Raw genomic sequence first — 25,589 nt, forward strand, 5'->3', positions numbered from 1 at the left:
GTCTCATCGCGCACCAGCGACTCCTGTGGCGGGCCGGGTGCAGTGCGTGCTAACCAAGGTTGCCAGGTGCACAGTGTTTCCTCGGACACATTGGTGCAGCTGGCTTCCGGGTTGGATGCGCGCTGTGTTAAGAAGCAGTGTGGCTTGGTTGGGTTGTGTATCGGAGGACGCATGACTTTCAACCTTCGTCTCTCCCGAGCCCGTACGGTAGTTGTAGCAATGAGACAAGATAGTAGCTACTAAACAATTGGATACCATGAAATTGGGGAGAAAAAAAGGGTCAAATTCAAAAAATTTAAAAAAATAATAATATCTGAAAGCTAAGCCACCCCTCCAGTCTTCTGATCTGAGCTGGTGGATCATAGCTCAATAACCCAACTAAAAATAACCTTAAGTGTGTTCTGTCCACTATTTACCCAGCACAGTTATTTTTAAACCAGCATTTCTTTGTGTGGTGACCTGAATAAATTAGGGAAGTTTATCTGTTCACAAAACAGCACTCACCTGAAAACAGCACAACACCTGATAAACTGCATGGTTCTGGCATTCTATGGATGAGAGAGGTTACCTAAGTCCAAGTTGGATTGCAATCGTAGGTCTTCTTGGTTTATCCACTAAAGCCAATCCCAAATGGCACCCTATTCCCTATATAGGGCATTACTTTTGACCATTGCCCATACAGTACAGGAGTTGGATCACATTTCCAATATTATTCAGAATTTTTTTCTGTTTAAAATAACAAAAAGGGGGAAACGTAGACCTCTCTACCACTCAAGCTTGGTTCCAAAAAAAACCACCAAAACATTCAAGTCACCATGGTAGTAAGCCATATAGAGACATATAAAGACATTATTACCCTAGTAAAATATAACAGTTGTCATTAGGTCATTACATTTATTGGTATAGGCTACTGACTGCAGTATCCAACATCAGACAGACAGACAGACACAGACAGACAGAATGCAATTGCTGTCCAATGGCCTTTTTCTCTGTGTGGATGTGAGAGGTTGTGTGGTTTGGCCCGCTGCTCTCTCCCTGTGTCCCGCCTTTAGTCTGATCCTCCCTCACTCTCTCTGCTGCTGTATCCTCCCAAATGTCTGATTTCAAATCATATTTGAACCTAGGTCTGCTGGGTCCACACTGCAATCTGGGCACAACTGCTACTGTAGCCCTCCTTAGCATGGCTGGAGAGTCTGCAACACCACAATATACACAGCAGGCAAACCACTATTTGTTTATGTTTTTACGGAGGTCAAAAACCAACAGTATACTGCTAAAATATGGGGTGCTTTGTAATTCTATAGGACCATTTATTTTAGCAATTAACAAAGAAGTAGGATATGAGAAAGTAGGTTCCCAACCTCAACGGTCTTTTCTGGTTTAATTAAGTTGAAATAAATAAATATAACTAAATGTTACTATTTCTATCGACTAAGAATTTATCCAATACTGAAGGATGTCATAATTGGAAGTTCAAGAGAGCCTGCATGCTTTTCCTCAGGCCAAAGCAAAATAACTTTGGGATTGTTTGGTTGCTCTCTCCAATGTTCCCAGTTTCCCGCACCATAAAACACCACTTAATTTACTCTCCCTCCTTGTGACCATCTCTCTGTTGAAATTCCTGAGAGGAATGGATTATGAAGTTCATTCAGTTTAGGCACATTAATGGTGAGCCCTTCCTTTCAGAAACATATAGGAATGTAGATTCTGTTCAAAGACATGCATCTTTGATGCCCAAAGTCACTGATGCATAAGACAGCAGATAGAGCTAGAGAGCAGACTACTGTATTCCCTAGTGCTTGGCTCAGGTCCTGCACAGGCACAGCCAGGCAAGGACTGCATGTTTAGAGAAGGTAGCCGGGGTAGCTGTTTTATAAATGAGCGAGTGAGTGAGTGAGAGCATTTCGAAACATATATGCCACTGAGAGCAGAAAGATTGTTGGCCAAATGCTAAGCAGTGTCAAAACTACTTCTATTGAAATGCTGTAACCTTTATTTAACTAGGCAAGTCAGTTAAGAACTAATTCTAATTTTCAATGATGGCCTAGGAACAGTGGGTTACAGTGCCTTGTTCAGGGGTAGTACGACAGATTTTTACCTTGTCGGCTCGGGGATTCGATCTCGCAACTTTTTGGTTACTAGTCCAACGCTCTAACCACTAGGCTACCTGCCGCACCAATGAGGCATACGTTAGAAAATAATATAATTAAATAATATAATTATTGTCCTCTGAGAAGAAAGAAAAAAATCCCAGGCACACATACATTTTACACAAGTGTCCAAAACATCCTCTTAACGATGGCAGTTACAACGGCACCAAAAACGACCAATAACCTGACATCAATGAGACATGTTGACACCGATGATATCATTATGAATGGAGGGGCACCTGTTTGAGCTTATAACCCCACTGACTGGTGTCTGAAATATTGCCTGCCGGACAGACAGACAGTACCATGCCACAGATACTTGACCGGGACTGATCAGTATAGCTGGATGCACTACAACACACGTGGAGTGGCCCCAAGTAAAACATCATGGCACGGTTGGGACATATCGCACATTAAAGAAAGACAGCCACTACCCAGCACTAAACCAGGTAGATTACAGTAGGTACCACCTTTATCACAGCCTACGTCTACTCATGCCTTCTCATGTGATTGGTTGATAATATAGCTTTTATCATAGCCTAAGCCTACACTTGTGGTAATAAAGTAGATATAACTTTATCATAGCCTAAGCCCAGTCTTGTGTTTGAAATACACCCCTACTATGAATAGATAGGGGGTGTTTAGTGCTGTTGTAACACGTTATAAGAAGCCAAAAAGGGAAAATGGATTTAACTTGGCGATGGCAGCTGAGTGCAAGTTGTTTATGTTGGTACAGTAGCCATGACTTGCTGCAATTGTTTCTTTATAGCACCATGGCCCATCCCAAATGGCATCATATTCCCAAAGTATTGCACTACTTTTGACCAGGGTTCTGGTCAAAATAGGTTGCCGTTTGGGACGTAGCCCATGTTAGATTCTGCCTCTAATTCCCCTCACAGTTGGGGGGGATTCTTCCAACCAGGTCAAGGTCCAAGAGAGAGAAATTGGATCAATGACATTACAAGTAAACCTACTACTGTTTATTCAGTGGTGGAGCCATGTACGTAGTTGAGGATAGGAGCATTCTAATGCTATGAAATAACACACACACACACACACACAGTCAGACACAGACACAATAATATTATTTTGGGAGTAAGTGAAGTCAATATTGTTAAAGTTATAACTGTATGAACGTGCATATTTTCAATTTAGACTACACTACATGATCAGAAGAAAAGGTTTTTATGTTAATTTTTGCAGCAGACACAGAGATGTAGGCTAGTAGGGGCGAGGCTTGGTTTGGTTCCTGGCTGACAGGGATTCAAACAACAGCTCTCTGATTCCCCATAGCGATTAATCCGAGCACTGCAGTTGTCAGTAGCTACAGTACGTTTTCCCGGGTCCATGTTGAAGTTTGTTAACCCAGACTTTCTCGCATACTCGCTTCGTCAGGTCATTCCAGGGCACGCGTTGCATCCGTTTGACCCCGCTCACAGGTAGAAGAAAACCGACTACACCCGCGCGAACTCAGTTAGAGAGGAATGCACCAGTGGAGTGTTGGAAAATAACATTTCTGTTTGCCGACCTGCGTATGAGGTATGTTGCCCCATTTTTATGTCCCTCTTTGAAACATCGATATTCCGGTGCAGGGGGAAAAATGCTGTCGAAAAAACGTCCGTTTGTAGACAGACAGTCAATAAGTCTCTAGACTGTTCATTCGTCTCTCAATAAGAAACTCACTTTGCCTGACTATTGTTGACTTAGTCAAATTGTTTTTTTATAAGCTCTCTTGAGTTGGTGTTTGTTGTTCAGGCTAATGGCGGTCCGATATAAAGGCTTGATAATGTGGCCGGATGTGAAATAATTTTGGGGCAGAATCGGAAGATGAATGTGTGCTTTTCGAACATCCGCTGTGTAGGCTACAGATTGCATCAGAATTAGGCTACAACTGCTGCATGTCATTAGCCAGTCAACGAGTATTTATATATGGAGTACTGTTTGTTGCTCGTCTGTCTTCAGACACACAGACTAGGGTTTTGTTTAATTCACAAGCGCTGCCCGGAACATCTGGATAGTCTGCCCCAAATTTGAATACAATTTTGTCACGCAGACTATTGTCTAAGTAGGCAAAATAAATGTATCGTGCGCTGTGCAGGTGGCCTAGCCGATTGAAAGCATATCAGTCATATTTTGAAGTAGCCAATGTAACTTTAAGATTATTTTGGACTATAATTCTATAAACCTAAATAGGCTATAAAGTGCTGTAATGCCTTTTTATTTCATTGTGGAAAGCGAATTATGAATACACCTATATTAACACGGTGGGTAGTTACAATGTAACAACATTTCGATCGAATGGTTACAGTGTAACGACACGTCGATCTGATAAACATGTACCGCAACCACTTATCATAGTGCCGCTGAATTAAATTGTCCCTCCAGCGTCGCCGTAGATATAATTTCGAGACATGCAATGTATCTGAATTCTCCGCTATCTTGTATTCTCCCGTTCTGGTTGGGGCAATTTCAGCTCAAACGATAGCTTTTGAAACGTCGCGGTGTGAAAATTGAAGTCAATTTGCGAACTGGTGAAGAAATCAGCAGCTGACCTGACGGTATGAGTAGACTTGCAACACCTACATCGAATAGAAATGCATTAGGATACTTTGTGACAGGAGTTCGACCTAATGTAAATTTACCTGGTTATAGCCTAATGTAGCCCTATTGAAAGCATCAAAGCACGCCTGCAGTGGATGCCTGATAGCCACTGGATTACGTACATTTAATGTCCAATCGTTTCTGATCTGCCACGGTTCTGTATTCAGGCTATTGAAACTTCGAGTTTGTTAGTTTGACACGGCGTTATAGCAGCCTTTCGATTGTCCTCAAGTTGGCCTGTACTATCAGTGGGCTTGCAGGATAACTTCTGATAATATTTAAGCATTATTATTCTATGAATCCTATTAACAATGATAGTTCCAAATGGCACCCTATGCCCTATTTAGTGCACTACTTAGACCAGTGTCCTCTATATAGTGCACTACTTCTAAACAGAGTATTCTCTATTTATGGCACCCTATTCCATATATGTTGCACTACTTTTGGCCAGAACCCTATTGTTTGTTACATAATTACCTGTTGATTAACCAAATATACAGTACCAGTCAAAAGTTTGGACAAACCCTACTCATTCAAGGGTTGTTCTTTATTTTTACTATGTTCTACATTGTAGGATAATAGTGAAGACGTAAAAACTATGAAATAATACATATGGAATCATGTAGTAACCAATAAAGTGTCAAACAAATCTAAATGTATTTTATATTTGAGATTCTTCAAAGTAGCCAACCTTTGCCTTGATGACAGCTTTGCACACTCTTGGTATTCTCTCAACCAGCTTCATGAGGAATGCTTTTCCAACAGTCTTGAAGGAGTTCGCACATATGCTGAGCACTTGTTGGCTGCTTTTCCTTCAATCTGCGGTCCAACTCATCCCAAACCATCTCAATTGGGCTGAGGTCAGGTGATGGTGGAAGCCAAGTCATCTGATGCAGCACTCCATCACTCTCCTTCTTGGTAAAATAGCCCTTACACAGCCTGGAGGTGTGTTGGGTCATTGTCCTGTTGAAAAACATATGATAGTCCCACTAAGTGCATTTGAATTCCAAATAAATCACAGATAGTGTCACCAGAAAAGCACCACCACACCAGCACACCACCTCCTCCATGCTTCACGGTGGGAACTACACATAGAGAGATCATCCGTTCACCTACTCTCCATGTCACAAAGACACATAGATTGGAACCAAAAATCTCTTAATGTCCATTGTTCGTGTTTCTTGGCCCAAGCAAGTCTCCTCTTCTTATTGGTGTCCTTTAGTAGTGGTTTATTTGCAGCAATTCAATGAAGGCCTGATTCACAGTCTCCTCTGAACAGTTGGTGTTGAGATCTGTCTTGAACTCTGTAAAGTATTTATTTGGGCTGCATTTTCTGAGGCTGGTAACTCTAATGAACTTATCCTCTGCAGCAGAGGTTACTCTGGGTCTTTCTTTCCTGTGGCGGTCCTCATGAGAGCCAGTTTCATCATAGCGCTTGATGATTTTGCGACTGAACTTGAAGAAACTTTCAAAGATCTTGACATTTTCCGGTTTGACTGACCTTAATGTCTCAAAGTAATAATGGACTGTCGTTTCTCTTTGCGTTTTTGAGCTGTTCTTGCCATTATATGGACATGGTCTTTTACCAAATAGGGCAATTTTCTGTGTACCACCCCTACAATGTCACAACACAACTAATTGGCTCAAACGCATTAAGAAGGAAAGAAATTCCACAAATTAACTTTCAACAAGGCACACCTGATAATTTAAATGCATTCCAGGTGACTCACTTATGAAGCTGGTTGAGAGAATTCCAAGAGTGTGCAAAGCTGTCATCAAGGCAAAGGGTGGCTACTTTGAAGAATCTAAAATCTAAAATATATTTGGATTTGTTTCCTTATGTGTTATTTCATAGTTTTGATGTCTTCACTATTGGTCTACAATGTAGAAAATAGTAAAAATAAAGAAAAACACTTGAATGAGTAGGTGTGTCCAAACTTTTGACTGGTACTGTATATATCATTGTAGGCTACTGTCGCTGAAATGTCAAGTGATGTTCTGTCTGCTCAGCAAATGGCATCATATTCCCTATTGTGAACTACTCGTTTTGACTGGGCTCTTTCCCCGGTGCACATGGAGCTACTGGATTTGACATAGAATGAGTCATAACACAACTCATATACCTTTCAACATCATGCAAACAAAACCAGCATCATGCCATGCAGGGTACGTATCAGGTCAAGAATAGAGTCCGAATGCCACCACATAACTATGCATTTATAGCATGCTCTTAAACCTTTAAGCAACAAACCAACCCATCAAACATGCTTTATGGGGATAATAACACAATCTCTCCATTAGCATTTTGTTGTGAACATGTAGTGCAATGCTATGTAGCCAATATTTACCACAGTTTTCCCAACGGTTCCCATATGCCCCCAGGAGACCCAGGTAATATCTCTTCAGATGCTGGTTTTAAAGCCGACTGAGCTTTGATATGTCATGTTCTTTAACAGTTGCCGATTTATTTTCCATGTTTGTGGAATGAATGAGCCAGTGTTTTCCTCATTGTGTGCAAGGGTGGAATCAAACAAAAATGGAGAATAATAGCAAATTTAACATTTCTTGAAACAAAGCACATTGTCTGTTACCTTGTATCATGGTCTTGTGCGTCATGGTCCGGTCCTGTGTTTTAGTGCTTTTTTCTAAATGAGATGTGTATTTATTTGATTTGTACAGATTCTTTAGGGTTGACACAGCAATTAACGTTCTATAAATACTATTACGAGGAGTGTGCAGGGTTTTTCCCTCGCTACCATTAGGTAGAGTAACATTCTTGGGTCTTCTGATATCTATAATTTGGACCTTTTCTCCATGACCCTCCCTAACACCTATGCTCTTGTGAATGATGACTGGCATTATGAAGGCCTAATGCAGCTTTATACCCCCTTCAACTACAGTTTGACCTAACTGGTACTGTGCCTCACTGGTATTCTAGTTTTAAGATGTGCATCACGCTCTCCCTCTAAGATTATGGAGAAGGAAGATCCAATTAACAGAAATTCTGTGTTCTGTGCCTCTTAAATTTCAAATTCCTTTGAAAATGCTTCCTGAATCTGATACAGTGGTTCATTCATAATGTCTATATGGTTCAGATAGCGGGTAAATTCCAGAGTTAGAATGTGATTATGTGATGATGGGTCTCCTGGAGTAGTTGGTCTTCTGTTTCAGACCCTTTATTCATCTTGGTAGGGAATGTCTTTTGTACTTCTCTAGTAGTACAGGTTTTGACCTAAGCTCGAGCCTAAACTTGAACACGAGCTAGACATTGAACCTGAACGCAGGGCTTGACATTAACTTTTTTAGCCGCTTGGCCTTTGTACAAGTAGGACAGATTTTTTACTCCTAAAGTTCAAGTCACTTGAAAAGGTGACTGAAAATTGTGTTGTTTGATACAAGGAACCACTTCACAAAATAACATGAATTATTATCACTGGTATTGACAATGGAAAGCTGCTGGTTTCTGATCCCTTGTATTATACAGTATCTCCTGCCGTTGTGGCCTTGAGCAAGGCACTTAACCCCCCACAAAGTCAAATGCTGTACTGTGGTGCGTCAACCCTCCATCTCGAGAGCTACTGGGTGTTCTGATTTTTTACAACGTGGTTCCAGTAGGGCTGGAGAAAAAGCCTGCACACCCAGTAGCTCTCCTGGAATCTCCTGGAGGATGGTTGGCCACACCGCAACATTACAATTACAACCAAATACTTGTTATGTCTTTATCAAATAATTCCCTCATTCAATGAACCAGGAATCAAAAGGCTAAGGTGTGTGAGGTTGATAACTAAGATGTTTATTCATTTGTACGGTTCAAATAGTCAGTGTCCAGGGGAGATGTTGACAGCATACAGTAGGAGTTTATTGTCAATTAAGCTATTCTAGGAATATTTTTGTAACAGAATTACATGGAAAGTCTTGAATAGAGATGAAGCCTAGACAATTTTGAGTGCTTGTGAGACAGTTTTACAACCGGAGCATTGGTGCAGGATTGGTTAATTTCATCAACAGTGCACTCATATCAGCTGCGTGTCATCCATTTGTGGTTATACATGAGTGCTGGTGGAAAGTTAGGACATGACAATGACATTAATTCATGTTAATAGCAAAAATAGTTAACTAGCGAGATAACCAGCCAAACTACACAACATGTTTTGAATTGGGTCTCCAGTTAGTCTGTTGTATATCATTATTTTACCTGTTGCACAAATGTCTCTCTCTCTCTCCTCTGGCAATGGCCCACTGGCACACGCAGGTGCCTTTTGGGAGGCAGACATAGACTTCCATAGAAAGTAGGAAGAGGACTACTAATGTCACCACTAATGGAGTGTTTCTCAATGTTCCTCTGCTTCGACGGCTGACCTAAGGACAGAACCTGGTTCAATGATCTCTGTTCACATCCTCTTAGGCCATGTGGTCAGGTCACACAACAACACAGGTTGTATCCCAAATGGCACCCTATTCCCTATATCGTGCACTACTATTGACCAGGACTCAAAAGTAGTTAACTATATAGGGAATAAGGCCCCATTTGAGATGCAGACTTTGCCACACTCTTTTCCTTTGACTTAATGTGGCAACTAACTTCGTAACCGTTATTGGATTCCTACGGAGACTTGCAGGGTATGTTAACGAGAGGGTTTTTTAAATGTCTGCCCTTTCGAACCCTGCATGCGTTGTGTCAGGAGCAATTTGAGTGTAACACACCGCTTAGCCTAATCCTGTTTTATTGAAAGGAAAACCGAGATGGAACAAATTGGGTGCTACATGGTTGGTTGTTATTCCCTCTTTGACTACAAAATTCTGGTAACTTTGTCCAAATTATCAAGCTTTCCAGAAACCCTGTTAGGAAGATTCTGGATTTTCTGCTTATTCACTTATGAGTCCGGTAATTTCTTACTGTTCAATGCAAGTGCTTAAAATAACAATATTAGAGGCTACCGAGTGGCGCAGCAGTCTAAGGCATTGCAGTGATTGAGGCGTCACTACAGACTTGGGTTTGATCCCAGACTGTGTTGCAGCCGGCCGTGACCGGGAGACCCATGAGATGGTGCACAATTGGTCCAGGGTCGTCTGGGTTATGGGAGGGTTTGGCTGGCCAGGATGTCCTTGTCCCATCGGACTCTAGCAACTCCTTTTGGCGGCGCCTGCACGCTGACTTAGGTCGGCAGTTGTACAGTGTTTCCTCCGACACATTGGTGCGGCTGGCTTCCGGGTTAAGCGAGCAATATGTCAAGAAGCAGTGTGGCTTGGCAGGGTCATGTTTCGGAGGACGCATGGCTCTCGACCTTTGCCTCTCTCGTGTCCGTACGGGAGTTTCAGTGATGGGACAAGACTGTAACTATCAAGTGGATATCACGAAATTGGGAGGAAAAGTACAAAAAATTAATATATATAAAAAAATATAAAAATAATTGTTTTTTAATGCATTAATGTTGCGGGAATTGCTTGATTTGATTGAGTATGTGTAGTGGTGATTGTTTGATTTGAAAGGTTGAGTAGACACTGTCAGCATGTAGATACAGCACTGTGTATAGGAAAGTTGTCAGTGTTGATCTTTCACTGTGCTAAATAGCTCAACCTGAGTCCCAAATGGCACCCTATTCCCTATATAGTGCACTACTTTTGACCAGTCCTATGGGACACTGTGGTACCTTAAGTCACACACATGGTACGCCGAAAGGGAGAAGGTTTACCAGACAAAATATCAGTTTTCTTATATCTTCCAGATGATTTTAAAAAGCACATATTTTAAAAGCTATGATTCATTTTAATGGCACAGCCAAGTTCAAACATACAACTCCTGCACAGTTGAATAACTAAACTATTGCCACCCTCATATTCCCATCCCATTAAAGCATACTGTGTCTGTGTCCCAAATGGCAGCCTATTACCTATGTAGTGCAATATATAGTATCTCCGTACAGTATGTCCTCAACCAATGATTGATAATGATTGTTGTGTGTCTGTCTGTCCATGCATTCTCCATCCTGATCTATTCCATGTTAGACCAGTCACTCTTCATGAAAGTCTTAGTCACCAGTTTCCTTCTCTGACTTGTAGTCTCACCCTTCACACACAAACATTTCATGGGCTATTACACGTCAGACAAGACTCAAATGTTCCACTCTGAGTCCCGAGGCCTGGGGCCTGAATTTTGCTTTCTCCATGTCAATAATCAGTGGATGGATATCATGCCTAGGGAACACAGCGTTCCCAAATACACCCTGCTCCATGCCACCTCAGAGTTGTTGTAAGGGCTCAATGTCTTCCCTATAGATCTGCTCAGACCTGGGTTCAAATACTATTTGTTTTCTTTCAAATACTTAACGATCTTGCCTGGTGCTATAGAACCTATGGAATAGTCAGAAAAGTGCAAACCCACGCAAACCCCCCATGGGCCCTGGTCAAAAAATTTAAAGTTATAAAAGACCTGTAGGGCTCTGGTCAAAAATAGTGCACAATATTGGGAATAGGATACCATTTGTGACGTATTCGTTACAGTAGCATATCTGACTCACTCTCTTTGTTTTGGTCTTCGTCTGTGGCTTTGAGGCAAATAAAGAGAGGGATCAAAGTAGACAGAGAGGTGATCCTTAGCTGATTGACTGCCAGGTTGTGTTCATTTTAGCTCGCTAGCTCAGCGCCCTTGGTGTATGGGCAGAGTTTTCCAGAGGTGTGGACTCCAGTCACAAATTTGGTGACTAGAGACTCACTCGACTTGATGGAAAAGAAACCAATGAAATGGTCTTAAATGTGTGAGCTAGGACAGGTTTTGTAACTTTTTGTCACTCATTTTGTGACAGAGGCTCTGTGGATATCTCAGTATCATATTTGCAAAAAAACAGATTGGCTAGTGAAATGCACACTCGGCCCTCTAAATGGACCAGGGAACTGTCAATCAACACAGGTCGGGTGAGCTAGCGCAGTGAGACGTTTTTGGGGGATTGCAAATGTGAAACTGAATCGGAAAATATATTTTTTTTGCATACATTTGTTAATAGGCTACATATAGCCTACCATTTGTATTTTATATTTATACCTTTGCTTATTCGATCTGATCACCACCATAGGCCTATGGCATTGTACCAAATTCTTGTGTCAGTCTGTCTTTCAGAACCAAAAATTGCTCTTCTTGATTGTTGACCAATGACAAGTCATCAGCATTGCACATATCCAGATTAGTGACCAGAAAGCGCTTGTCTTATTTTGTCCGGTTTTGCCTGGCAAAGCCAATGGAATATGCCTATATCACGTTTTAGGGAAGAAGTAACAAACGTTTATTACTAGAACAGGGACAGGCAAAACGACAGGTCAAGGGCATGCAGAGGTCAGTAATCCTGATCAGAGTCAAAGGGTACAAAACGGCAGGCAGGCTCAGGGTCAGGGCAGGCAGAATGGTCAGGGTCAGGGCAGGCAGAATGGTCAGGGTCATGGCAGGCAGAATGGTCAGGGTCAGGGCAGGCAGAATGGTCAGGGTCAGGGCAGGCAGAATGGTCAGGGTCAGGACAGGCAGAATGGTCAGGGTCAGGGCAGAAAGAATGGTCAGGGTCAGGGCAGGCAGAATGGTCAGGGTCAGGGCAGGCAGAATGGTCAGGGTCAGGGCAGAAAGAATGCTCAGGGTCAGGGCAGGCAGAATGGTCAGGGTCAGGGCAGGCAGAATGGTCAGGGTCAGGGCAGGCAGAATGGTCAGGGTCAGGGCAGGCAGAATGGTCAGGGTCAGGGCAGGCAGAATGGTCAGGGTCAGGGCAGAAAGAATGGTCAGGGTCAGGGCAGGCAGAATGGTCAGGGCCAGGGCAGAAAGAATGGTCAGGGCCAGGGCAGAAAGAATGGTCAGGGCCAGGGCAGGCAGAATGGTCAGGGTCAGGGCAGGCAGAATGGTCAGGGTCAGGGTAGGCAGAATGGTCAGGGTCAGGGCAGGCAGAATGGTCAGGGTCAGGGCAGGCAGAATGGTCAGGGTCAGGGCAGGCAGAATGGTCAGGGTCAGGGCAGAAAGAATGGTCAGGGTCAGGGCAGGCAGAATGGTCAGGGCCAGGGCAGAAAGAATGGTCAGGGCCAGGGCAGAAAGAATGGTCAGGGCCAGGGCAGGCAGAATGGTCAGGGTCAGGGCAGGCAGAATGGTCAGGGTCAGGGCAGGCAGAATGGTCAGGGTCAGGGCAGGCAGAATGGTCAGGGTCAGGGCAGGCAGAATGGTCAGGGTCAGGGCAGGCAGAATGGTCAGGGTCAGGGCAGGCAGAATGGTCAGGGTCAGGGCAGGCAGAATGGTCAGGGCCAGGGCAGGCAGAATGGTCAGGGTCAGGGCAAGCAGAATGGTCAGGGCCAGGGCAGGCAGAATGGTCAGGGTCAGGGCAGGCAGAATGGTCAGGGTCAGGGCAGGCAGAATGGTCAGGGTCAGGCCAGGCAGAATGGTCAAAACCGGGAAAACTAGAAAACAGGCACTATAGAAAAAGACATGAGAAAGGGGAAAAACATTGGTAGGCTTGATGGAGAAAACAAACTGGTAACAGACAAACAGAACAGGTATAAATACACTGGGGTTAATGGGGGAAGATGGACGACACCTGGAGCGGAGCGGGGTGGAGACAAGCACATAGACAGGTGAAACAGATCAGGGTGTGACAACCTACCTACATTAATATTATCCATATAAAGTAACGTTCAGCAATGTGTTACAGACGGTCTTTGTCACAACAATAGGCTACCTGGTGATTTCATTGATCATTTTCATATTTCAATTGGCCTAGTTTGGGAAGGTAGGCCTTATGATCCTGCTTGGTCTGGCCTCCAAAGAAGTGACAATGTGACATGATATCCCTATTTGATATTGACTGCTAACATGAATGACTTTCAGCTCAAAAAGCAGGTGTGAAATGCAGTTTATTTCTGTACCTTGCGTTTTGAAAATGCTGTAATGACAGGCGACATTTGCGCAGCGGTTGTGTGCACGTGCATGTGTGTGCGCCGGGGTCGCAAGCTTTGAAGCACTCCTTTTTGAAAGTCGTGGGTCTAAAAGGTTGAAAACCACTGAGCTAGCGAACAGATTGCTGTACACCAATAGGATCGGGTGAAACGCAAATGGCAAATTGGAGGGAGAGAGCAGTGGTGAAAAAAGTAGTAAATCGTCATACTTGAGTAAAAATAAAGATACCTTAATAGAAAATGACTCAAGTAAAAGTGAAAGTCACCCAGTAAAATACTACTTGTATAAAGTCTAAAAGTATTTGGTTTTAAATATACTTAAGTATCCAAAGTGAAAGTATAAATCATTAAAAAATTCCTTATATTAAACAAGCCAGGCGGCACAATTTTTGATTTTATTTTTATTGATGGATAGCCAGGGGTACACTCCAACACTCAAGACATAATTTCCAAACTAAGCATTTGTGTTTAAATAGTCTGCTAGATCAGAGGCAGTAGGGTTGACCCGGGATGTTCTCTTGATAAGTGTGTGAATTGGACAATTTTCCTGTCAAAATGTAACGAGTATTTTTGGGTGTCAGGGAAAATGTATGGAGTAAAAAGTATATTATTTTCTTTAGGAATGTAGTGAAGTAAAAGTAAAAGTTGGCAAAAATATAAATAGTAAAGTAAAGTATAGATACCCCAAAAAACTGCTTAAGTAGTGCTGTAAAGTATTTTTACTTAAATACTATACACCACTGGGAGAGAGGATTGCCATAAATAAATATGTAACTCCAAAAATGGTTTGTTTATCAAGAATATGAACTTTTACTTTGTAAGCTCACCAGAAATAAGGCATTAAGCAGCAATTACTAGCATAGGCCTACTGGTCTCTTGGTATGTAAAAATTGCTTGAAATTGATAATTTACTTGTGAAGCTTGCATTTGGAATTTAATGTTCAAATTAATTATTACATAATCAAAATGTGTGGTAGACAAAATAATAAAAAGGGCTGTCTGGTAGCCTCAATAAATAGACAAATATTTGTAGTTTAACAAGTCATTACCTGTCTAGATAGACTTGAAAAAACATTTGACTCGACTCGACTTGCTGTTAGAATGCATGACATGGACTTGACTCAAGACTCAACCCGTTCTACTTGGGAATCGACTTGAGACTTGGACCTTGAGACTTGCTTGTGACTCGAATAATAGTACCAATGAGAGCTAAAATGAACTAACCACATTCTACATATCTCTCTCTCTCTCTCTCTCTCTCTCTCTCTGTCTCTCTCTCTTTTTCTCTCTCTCTTTTTCTCTTTTTCTCTCTCTCTCTCTCTCTCTCTCTCTCTCTCTCTCTCTCTCTCTCTGTCTCTCTCTCTCTCTCTCTCTCTCTCTCTCTCTCTCCCTCTCTCTCTCTCTCTCTCTCTCTCTCTCTGTCTCTCTCTCTCTCTCTCTCTCTCTCTCTGTCTCTCTCTCTCTCTCTCTCTGTCTCTCTCTCTCTCTCTCTCTCTCTCTCTCTCTCTCTCTCTCTCTCTCTCTCTCTGTCTCTCTCTCTCTCTCTCTGTCTCTCTCTCTCTCTCTCTCTCTCTCTCTCTCTCTCTGTCTCTCTCTCTCTCTCTCTCTGTCTCTCTCTCTCTCTCTCTCTGTCTCTCTCTCTCTCTCTCTCTCTCTCTCTCTCTCTCTGTCTCTCTCTCTCTCTCTCTCTGTCTCTCTCTCTCTCTCTCTCTCTCTCTCCCTCTCTCTCTCCCTCTCTCTCTCCCTCTCCCCCTCTCTCTCTCTCTGTCTCTCTCTCTCTCTCTCTCTCTCTCTCTCTCTCTCTCTCTCTCTCTCTCTCTCTCTCTCTCTCTCCTTCCATCACTGCCCGGCTGGCTGCAAGCTGTGCCGTGTTCTAACTGTTTTGACTGTGTTCAGGCCAGCACACTAATGCCAACTTGGAATGGTATTGCACTTTAGCGAAATTGAACATAGAGGCTGGATTCAAACAAACAAAGATAAGTTACCTGTGCTCTGCGTTTGACTTTTTAACCCCTTTTTTTCTCTCCAAATTCGTCCATCGCTGCAACTCCCCTACGAACTCAGGAGAGGCGAGGGTCGAGAGCCATGCGTCCTCCAAAACACAACCCTGTCAAGTCGCACTGCTTCTTGACACAGAGCACCAATGTGTCGGAGGAAACACCGTCCAGCTGGCGACCGAAGTCAGCTTGCAGGCGCCCGGCCCCTCACAAGGAGGTAGGATAGGACAAGGAAATCCCAGCCGGCCAAACCCTCCCCTGGGCCAATTGTGCACCACCTCATGGGTCTCCCGGTCACGACCGGTTATGACACAGCCTGGAATCGAACCCGGGGCTGCAGTGATTCCTCAAGACTGATGCACCGCTCAGGAGGCTCTGCGTTTGACTTTTAAAGGTGATTTCTGCTCCAGCTGACATTGGGATCGTTTTCAGGAAACAGGAAATTGCCTTTAAAAGTCCATCGCTGTGTGCAGGTCGTTAAATCTGTGTTGGTTTGAATCCTGGCCTAAACTTTAACCTACCGTATGATGATCCTGCAAGGAGAGCAGAGATATTTGTTGGGCTATGGGTCCTGTTTAAAAGTAGTGCTCTATATAGGGAATAGGGTGTCATTTGGGACGTAGCCACTGAATACACATCAATCCTGGCTGCAAATCCTTTGTATGTGTTCCTGGTGAAGGAAGGGAATTGGACAGGTCAGGTAGATACAGGTTGTTTACTCCTGCTGATTCAGCACATCTCCACAGAGGCTGGTTGTTTTTTCCTAAACGTTCCTATAGGGGTGTTTATGAATGTTGCAGAAAATAGACATTGTGCAGATGGCAAACAGACAGGCAGGCAGGCAGCTACAGGTAGCATCAGGTTAGTATGTTAGGAAGGATGAGCCCCCAGAATGCTCCAGAAGGAGTTGTACCTGATCCGTCTCCTCTCTGGGAGATTTCTCCTGATGTGCCACAGACCTGGGTTCAAATACTATTTGAAATATTTTATATGCTTTCAACGTTTGCACTAGTCTGGCTGTAGTGGCAGGTCTGCACTCTATTCTATCAGATCCATTGCACCAGGCAAGCTCAATCAAGCCTAGATAAAGTATTTAAAAGTATTTAGAATAATATTTGAACCCATGTGCTAGAGGCCCTGCGAAGGTTTGGATAGCATACAGCAGGGAAGGCAAGCCACACTTTGGCAGAGACAAGATGTTTTAAAGAATTAATGTTTGTCTGTTTTGACTGAACAGCATAGTTTAATGGCTGTCATTTTCTGCACGGACAGAGCTGCCAACCGGTGACTGATGACGCAGCAAACAGCAAACCCATGCCTGGTGCTGTATAGAACAGAACACACACACAGAGCAGAACACAGCTGTATGAGGAGAGGACTGTATGAGACTATATGAGAATGACGACTTGTGAAATTATATGAAATTGTCTTGTGTTCCTGTGATGTGGTGTGTGTGTGTGTGGTGGGGTGGGGGAGGGGGGTGTACAAGCCATTTCTTCTCGATCCAGGACAAAATGGTCAGCTTGGCAGCAACGTGTCTCTGGCCTCTTGACTACCAACATCAGCACCAAGTCTACGTCCCAAATGGCACCCTATTCCCAAATGGGCCCATAGGGCAATGTCAAAAGTAGTGCACTAAGTAGAGAATAGGGTGCTATTTGGGACAGAACCCGAGCATCTGCAATGCATTAGCACAAGCTCAGATAGTCAGCCCAGCATGTGTTCAGGAACATCTTAATGATTCTTACGATTTATCAAGATCACAGAAAAATGCTAAAGAGAGAGATTTGCCCAAACATTGACACAAATCAAGCATTTTATTTCCATCTTCTTTCTGCAAATCTGGTACATGGGGTGGGAGAGGTAGGATCTTAATTTGATGACCCTGTTGCAGGAAATGTAAAACCTTCTGATGTTTGTAATTTCCACTTTCAAATTTCTGACTTAAAATTTCCCTTATGAAAAATGTATCGGCCCCCAAAAAAATGTTAATGAATTATAATCCGCATATTGATTCACATTTCCTGTTGCTGAAAAAAAATGTTTAATACTGTAGCAAACTGGCTCAAATTAAGATCCTACATCTGTATTGAGGCGAGGCCTTGTTAATTGAACTGGTAAGACCTGTTTCGCGCTTCAGAAAGTATTCACATCCCTTGGACTTTCTCCACATTTTGTTGAGTTGTAGCGTGCATTTAATTAAATTGATTAAATTGAGATGTTGTGTCAATGGCCTATACTGTACACACAATACCCCATAATGTCAAAGTGGTATTGGGTTTTTACACATTTTTACAAATTCATTAAAAATGAAAAGCTGAAATGACTTGAGTCAATAGGTATTCAACCCCTTTGTTATGGCAAGCCTAAATAAGTTAAGGGGTAAACATTTGATTAACAAGTCATATATACAGTTGAATTCAGAAGTTTACATACACGTAGGTTGGAGTCATTAAAACTCGTATTTCCACCACTGCACAAATTTCTTGTTAACAAACTATAGTTTTGGCAAGTCGGTTAGGACATCTACTTTGTGCATGACACAAGTCATTTTTCCAGCAATTGTTTACAGACAGATTATTTCATTTATAATTCACTGTATCACAATACCAGTGGGTCAGAAGTTTACATACATAAGTTGACTGTGCCTTTAAACAGCTTGGAAAATTCCAGAAAATAATGTCATGGCTTTAGAAGCTTCTGATAGGCTAATTGACATCATTTGAGTCAATTGGAGGTGTACATGTGGATGTATTTCAAGACCTACCTTCAAACCCAGGGGCTCTTTGCTTGACATCATGGGAAAATCAAAAGAAATCAGCCAAGACCTCAGAAAAACAATTGTAGACCTCCACAAGTCTGGTTCATCCTTGGGAGCAATTTCCAAACACCTGAAGGTACCACGTTCATCTGTAAAAAACAATAGTACGCAAGTATAAACACCATTGGACCATGCACCCGTCATGCTCAGGAAGGAGACATGTTCTGTCTCCTAGAGATGAATGTACTTTGGTGCGAAAGTGCAAATAAATCCCAGAACAACAGCCAAGGACCTTGTGAAGATGCTGGAGGAAACAGGGACAAAAGTATCTATATCCACATTAAAACGAGTCCTATATCGACATAACCTGAAAGGCCGCTCAGTAAGGAAGAAGCCACTGCTCCAAAGCCGCCATTAAAAAGCCAGACTATGGTTTGCAACTGCACATGGGGACAAAGATCGTACTTTTTGGAGAAATATCCTCTGGTCTGATGAAACAAAAATAGAACTGTTTGGCCATAATGGTCATCGTTATGTTGGGAGGAAAAAGGGGGATGCTTGCAAGCCGAAGAACACCATCCCAACCGTGAAGCATGGGGGTGGCAGCATCATGCTGTGGGGGTGCTTTGCTGCAGGAGGGACTGGTGCACTTCACAAAATAGATGGCCTAATGAGGTAGGTAAATGATGTGGAAATATTGAAGCAACATATCAAGACATCAGTCAAGAAGTTCAATCTTGGTCGCAAATGTGTCTCCCAAATGGACAATGACCCCAATTATACTTCCAAAGTTGTGGAAAAATGGTTCTAAGGACAACAAAGTCAAGGTATTGGAGTGGTCATCACAAAGCCCTGACCTCAATCCTATAGAAAATGTGTAGGCAGAACTGAAAAAGCATGTGCGAGCAAGGAGGCCTACTAACCTGACTCAGTTACACCAGCTCTGTCAGGAGGAATGGGCCAATATTCACCCAACGTATTGTGGGAAGCTTGTGGAAGGCTACCCGACATGTTTGACCCAAGTTAAACAATTTAAAGGCAATGCTACCAAATACTAATTGAGAGTATGTAAACTTCTCACCCACTGGGAATGTGATGAAAGAAGTACAAGCTTAAATAAATAATTCTCTCTACTACTATTCTGACATTTCACATTCTTAAAATAAAGTGGTGATCCTAACTGACCTAAGACAGGGAATTGTTACTAGGATTAAATTGTGTATGTAAACTTCTGACTACAACTGTAAGTTGCATGGACTCACTTTGTGTGCAATAACAGTGTTTAAAATAATTTTTGTGAATGACTACCTCATCTCTGTACCAATCACATATAATTATCTGGAGCGGCCTTCAGTCGAGCAGTGAATTTCAAACACAGATTCAACCACAAAGACCAGGGAGGTTTTCCAATGCTTTGCCAAGAAGGGCACCTACTGGTAGATGGGTAAAATAAAAATCAGACAAGAAATATTCCTTATAGCATAGTGAAGTTATTAATTACACTTTGGATGGTGCCTCAATACATCCAGTCACAACAAAGATACAGGTGTCCTTCCTAATTAATTAGCTGGAGAGGAAGGAAACCGCTCAGGGATTTCACCATGAGATCAATGGTGACTTTAAAGCAGTTACAGAGTTTAATGGCTGTGATAGGAGATAACTGAGGATGTAGTTACTCCACAATACTAACCTTAAAGACAGAGTGAAAAGAAGGAAGCCTGTACATAATAAAAATATTCCAAGTCATACATCCTGTTTGCAATAAGGCACCAATGTAAAACTGCAACAAATTTGGCAAATAAATGACCTTTATGTCCTGAATGCAAAGCATTATGTTTGGGGCATATCCAGGTTAATTCTCCTTTCCAACGGACACTGGGAGACAAATTCACCTCCCAGCAGGACAATAACCTAAAACACAAGGCCAAATATACACTGGAGTTGCTTACCAATACAACATTGAACTCCAGGGAGTGTATCACTCTATTGAGGGTTAAGTTAACTCCCAGTAAAGTCCATTTAACCCAATTTTTTTTGTGATTCCAACTATTCTTGATTTACTGTGCACCTGTTTGCTATTATACAGCTCTAGAGTTTTTGCTGTTCAGCAGTTTCTGTTGGTGTCCAAAAACACTTGTCTGCATCCCAAATAGCATCCTATTCCGTATATAGTGTACTACTTTTGTCCATAGGGAATAGGGTCCCATTTGGAATGCAGCTATGGACTCCATACTACAAAATGGAACTCTGAGCTAAATTCCATCTCCACATTGGCTGGATGAACTGCAGGGTGCAGTAAACTGATTGGCTGACCGGGTTCTACTCGCAGCTGTCAGAAGCAACTGTTTTGCAGAGTGTAGCTCCTTGCAACAACAGTGGTCAATGCTGTCTGGAAGAGCTCTCTTTCTGCAGTGCTTGGCTACCTATTCTGCAAATTGCAGACCTGGGTCTGAATACTATTTTAACTAATTTAAACGTCTTAAGCTGTACTTGATGGAGTTTGCCTGGTACAAAGTAACACAAGTAGCACAATTAAGGGTGGCAGGTATCCTGGTGGTTAAGAGCATAGGGCCAGTAACCGAAAGGTCACTGGTTCGAATCCCTGAGCTGGCAAGGTGGAAAAATCAACTGTATTGCCCTTGAGCAAGGCAGTTAACCCCAACAACAACTCCTCCCAGGGAGGATGATGTTGATTAAGGCAGTCCCCTACACCTCTCTGATTCAGAGGGGTTGGGTTAAATGCAAAAGACACATTTCAGTTGAATGCATTCAGTTGTGCAAACGACTAGGTTTCCCTCCTTTCCCTTTCCCCAGTAGAATAGTCCAGAAATGGTAAGCACTGCCCATCTTGCAACCCCAAAAACACACAACGCTCAGTGTATTTGGAATATCTCAAATAAGGATGGATCCCAGGTCTGCTATGCACATTGCACATACTGTACTCTGACATGAATGCATTAAAATGTCCTGAGGGACACATACTGTACTCTGACATGAATGCATTAAAATGTCCTGAGGGACACATACTGTACTCTGACATGAATGCATTAAAATGTCCTGAGGGACACACATACTGTACTCTGACATGAATGCATTAAAATGTCCTGAGGGACACATACTGTACTCTGAGATGAATGCATTAAAATGTCCTGAGGGACACATACTGTACTCTGACATGAATGCATTAAAATGTCCCGAGGGACATATATTGTACTCTGAGATTAATGCATTAAAATGTCCCGAGGGACACATACTGTACTCTGACATGAATGCATTAAAATGTCCCGAGGGACACATACTGTACTCTGACATGAATGCATTAAAATGTCCTGAGGGACACACATACTGTACTCTGACATGAATGCATTAAAATGTCCTGAGGGACACATACTGTACTCTGAGATGAATGCATTAAAATGTCCTGAGGGACACATACTGTACTCTGACATGAATGCATTAAAATGTCCCGAGGGACATATATTGTACTCTGAGATTAATGCATTAAAATGTCCCGAGGGACACATACTGTACTCTGACATGAATGCATTAAAATGTCCTGAGGGACACATACTGTACTCTGAGATGAATGCATTAAAATGTCCTGAGGGACACATACTGTACTCTGAGATTAATGTATTCAAATGTCCTGAGGGCCACATACTGTACTCTGAGATTAATGTATTCAAATGTCCCGAGGGACACATACTGTACTCTGAGATTAATGCATTAAAATGTCCTGAGGGACACATACTGTACTCTGAAAATGAATGCATTAAAATGTCCTGAGGGCCACATACTGTACTCTGAGATGAATGCATTAAAATGTCCTGAGGAACACATACTGTACTCTGACATGAATGCATTAAAATGTCCTGAGGGCCACATACTGTACTCTGAGATGAATGCATGAAAATGTCCTGAGGGACATATATTTCTGGAGTGAGAACCAAATGTCAACCCCCCCAAGCCCACTGTCTGAATCCTCCCACTCACAACTTTGGCTTCCCTTTCCTCCCCATTAGAGAAAGTGAGAAATCTATAGCCAAAAACTGGGAGTGTGATATCCAGTACCAGTCAAAAGTTAGAACACACCTACTCATTTGAGGGGTTTTCTTTATTTTTACTATTTTTAGTGAAGACATTACAACTATGAATCATGTAGTAACCAAAAAAGTGTTAAACAAATCAAAATGTATTTTTTATTTTGCCTTGATGACAGCTTTGCATACTCTTGGCATTCTCTGAACCAGTTACATGAGAAATGCTTTCCCAACAGTTTTGAAGTAGTTCCCACATATGCTGAGCACTTGTTGGGTGCTTTTGCTTCAACTCATCCCAAAACATCTCAATTGGGTTGAGGCTGGGTGATTGTGGAGGTTAGTTCATCTGATGCAGCAAATTATAGTCCCACTAAGATCAAACCAGATGGGATGGCGTATCGCTGCAGAATGCTGTGGTAGCCATGCTGGTTAAGTGTGCCTTGAATTCTAAATAAATCAGATTCAGTGTCACCAGCAAAGCACCGCCACATCATCACACCTCCTCCTCCGTGCATCACGGTTAGAACCACACATGGTGAGATCCTCCGTTCACTTACTCTGCGTCTCACAAAGACACAGCGGTTGGAACCAAAAAAAAATAATAATTGGCTCATCAGACCAAAAGACAGATTTCCACCAGTCTAATGTCCATTTCTCGTGTTTCTTGGCCCAAGCAAGTCTTCTTCTTATTGGTGTCCTTTTGTAGTGGTTTCTTTGCAGCAATTTGACCATAAAGGTCTGATTCACGCAGTCTCCTCTGAACAGTTGATGTTGAGATGTGTCTTTTACTCTTGAAGCATTTATTTGGGCTGCAATTTCTGAGGCTGGTAACTCTAATGAACTTATCCTCTGTAGCAGAGGTAACTCTGGGTCTTCCTTTCCTGTGGCGATCCTCAGGAGAGCCAGTTTCATCATTGCGCTTGATGGTTTTTGCAACTGCACTTGAAGAAACTTTAAAAGTTCTTGAAATGTTCCGCATTGACTAACCTTCATGTCTTAAAGTAATGATGGATACTAACCATAACTTGTCACAACACAACTGATTGGCACAAACACATTAATAAGAAGGAAAGAAATTCCACAAATTAACTTTTAACAAGGCACACCTGTTAAGGTGTGAGGTGTAAGGTTGAGAGAATGCCAAGCTGTCATCAAGGCAAAGGGTGGAATCTCAAATATAAAATATACTTTGATTTGTTTAATACTTTCTTTGGGTTACTACATGATTCATATGTGTTATTTCATAGTTTTCATAGTTTTGATATCTTCACTATTATTCTACAATGTAGAACATAGTAAAAACAAAGAAAAACCCATCAATGAGCAGGTGTGTCCAAACTTTGCTACTGCATGTTTTAAGGGAGGTGGCAGTAAGGTAGCCTAGTGGTTAAGAGCTTTGGGCCAGGAACAGGAAGGTCGCTAGTTTGAATCCCAGAGATGACTAGGTGAAAAATCTGGGCGTCAATGTAAGTAACGTAATTAAAAAATACCCTTCAATGTGTGTATGTACTGCATGGGTAGTCTCCATGTACTGCATGGTACAGTACATGGAGATGTTTTAGAGTCCTGTGTTTAGAGAGAATGACAGAAAGAAAGAGAGAGAGAGAGTGAGTGATAGTGTGTGTTCAGCGCTAGCTGGTTGTTTGACATTCACTGATTGCTGCCATTATAATCAGCAGTGATACTACTTCCACACACCCACACACAAACTCCCGTCCTGTACACTGGGCCAGCTTCCTTGTGGAGAGGAAAAGGGCACCGTTCTGTTGTCTCTGTATCTCTCTCTCTGGCTTTCCCTCCCTCCTTTCTATCTGCTCAGGACATAAACACTTCATCGGAGTGGCAACAACCAACACATTGTGGATACTGATAGTGTGATTGAGAAAGAGTGAGCATCAAAGGAAGAGCGGGAGAGAGAGTAATAGAGAGAGGGAGATAAATGGATAGAGAGAAAGAGAAGCAAAAAAAAGCACTTCATCGTGAGAGAGCTACTTGTAATTGGCCGCTGCTCAACCGCCCACAGCCAGAAGCCGTTATGCCAAAGTACCTAGCCACTTCTTCACCACAATGACTACAGAGGACGTCACAGCTAAGACAACACTTAGAATACAGACACTTATGATGCTTCATATGAACGGGCCACTAGTCTAGAACTGATACACTTGGTTTGCATCCCAACTGGAAGCTGATTCCTGTGCACTATGTAGAGAAAAGGGTGCCATTTGGGACTGAAAATGGTATCAGGCTTGGGCATCATGCATGCCAATTCAAGATTTATCCACTGGAAATATAAGCTGATTGAAGATGTTGTTTCCTTTATGCATAATTCCCTCAAATATATGACATTTGGCCATCAGTGTGCCCTCAAAAGAATATAGGGTGCATGAAGCCTCTGGTACAAGGATATCATAATCTAGGATAAATCATGTGGGATTGATACTCCTTATTTACATATTTCACATTTCATAGTTAACATTTCTCAGCAGATGACAAATGAAAGAAAACAGTCAAGCGGAGATAGATTTGGACGAGATTCATTTGTTTTGGAACAAACTAATTGACCCCAATTGGACCTTTCAGAGCAGTTGGCAAAGTGTTAGCATGCAATGTTCTATGGAAAAACTACGAAGCCTGTACACTGGCAGAAAGATAGTCAAGCCATTATGTCTTGGTATCAGTGTTCCTATTGACTAATACACGAGTACCTTTACTATTAATGGTTATTGGGCACATTTTGTTACGTTGCAGCCTTATTCTATAATTTATTAAATTGTTTTTTCTCTCATCAATCTACACACCATACCCCAGAATGACAAAGCAAAAACAACAACTGAAATGTCACATTTACATAAGTATTCAGTCTCTTTACTCAGTACTTTGTTGAAGTACCTTTGGAAGAGGTTACAGCCTTGAGTCTTCTTGGGTATGACGCTACAAACTTGGCACACCTGTATTTTGGGAGTTTCTCCCATTCTTCTCTGCAGATCCTCTCAAGCTCTGTCAGGTTGGATGGGGAGCATCGCTTTACAGCTATTTTCAAATCTCTCCAGAGATGGTCGATCGTGTTCAAGTCTGGGCTCTGGCTGGGCCACTCAAGGACATTCAGAGACTTGTCCCAAAGCCA

At 42.3% G+C, this 25,589-nt stretch overlaps 1 protein-coding gene across 3 annotated transcripts in view; it reads left to right on the top strand.

Annotated features, from left to right (window-relative positions):
* Positions 1-3,425: 3,425 nt before the first annotated feature.
* Positions 3,426-25,589, top strand: part of LOC109907374 (thyroid hormone receptor beta) — a 159,148-nt gene continuing 136,984 nt past the window's right edge. For all 3 annotated transcript variants that reach the window (XM_031793424.1, XM_031793425.1, XM_031793426.1), the window contains exon 1: positions 3,426-3,689. The gene's annotated coding sequence lies outside the window, so the exon portion shown is untranslated. The remainder of the gene's footprint in view (positions 3,690-25,589) is intronic.

This window comes from Oncorhynchus kisutch, linkage group LG17 (assembly GCF_002021735.2).
Source record: "Oncorhynchus kisutch isolate 150728-3 linkage group LG17, Okis_V2, whole genome shotgun sequence".
NCBI classification, from domain to species: domain Eukaryota; kingdom Metazoa; phylum Chordata; class Actinopteri; order Salmoniformes; family Salmonidae; genus Oncorhynchus; species Oncorhynchus kisutch.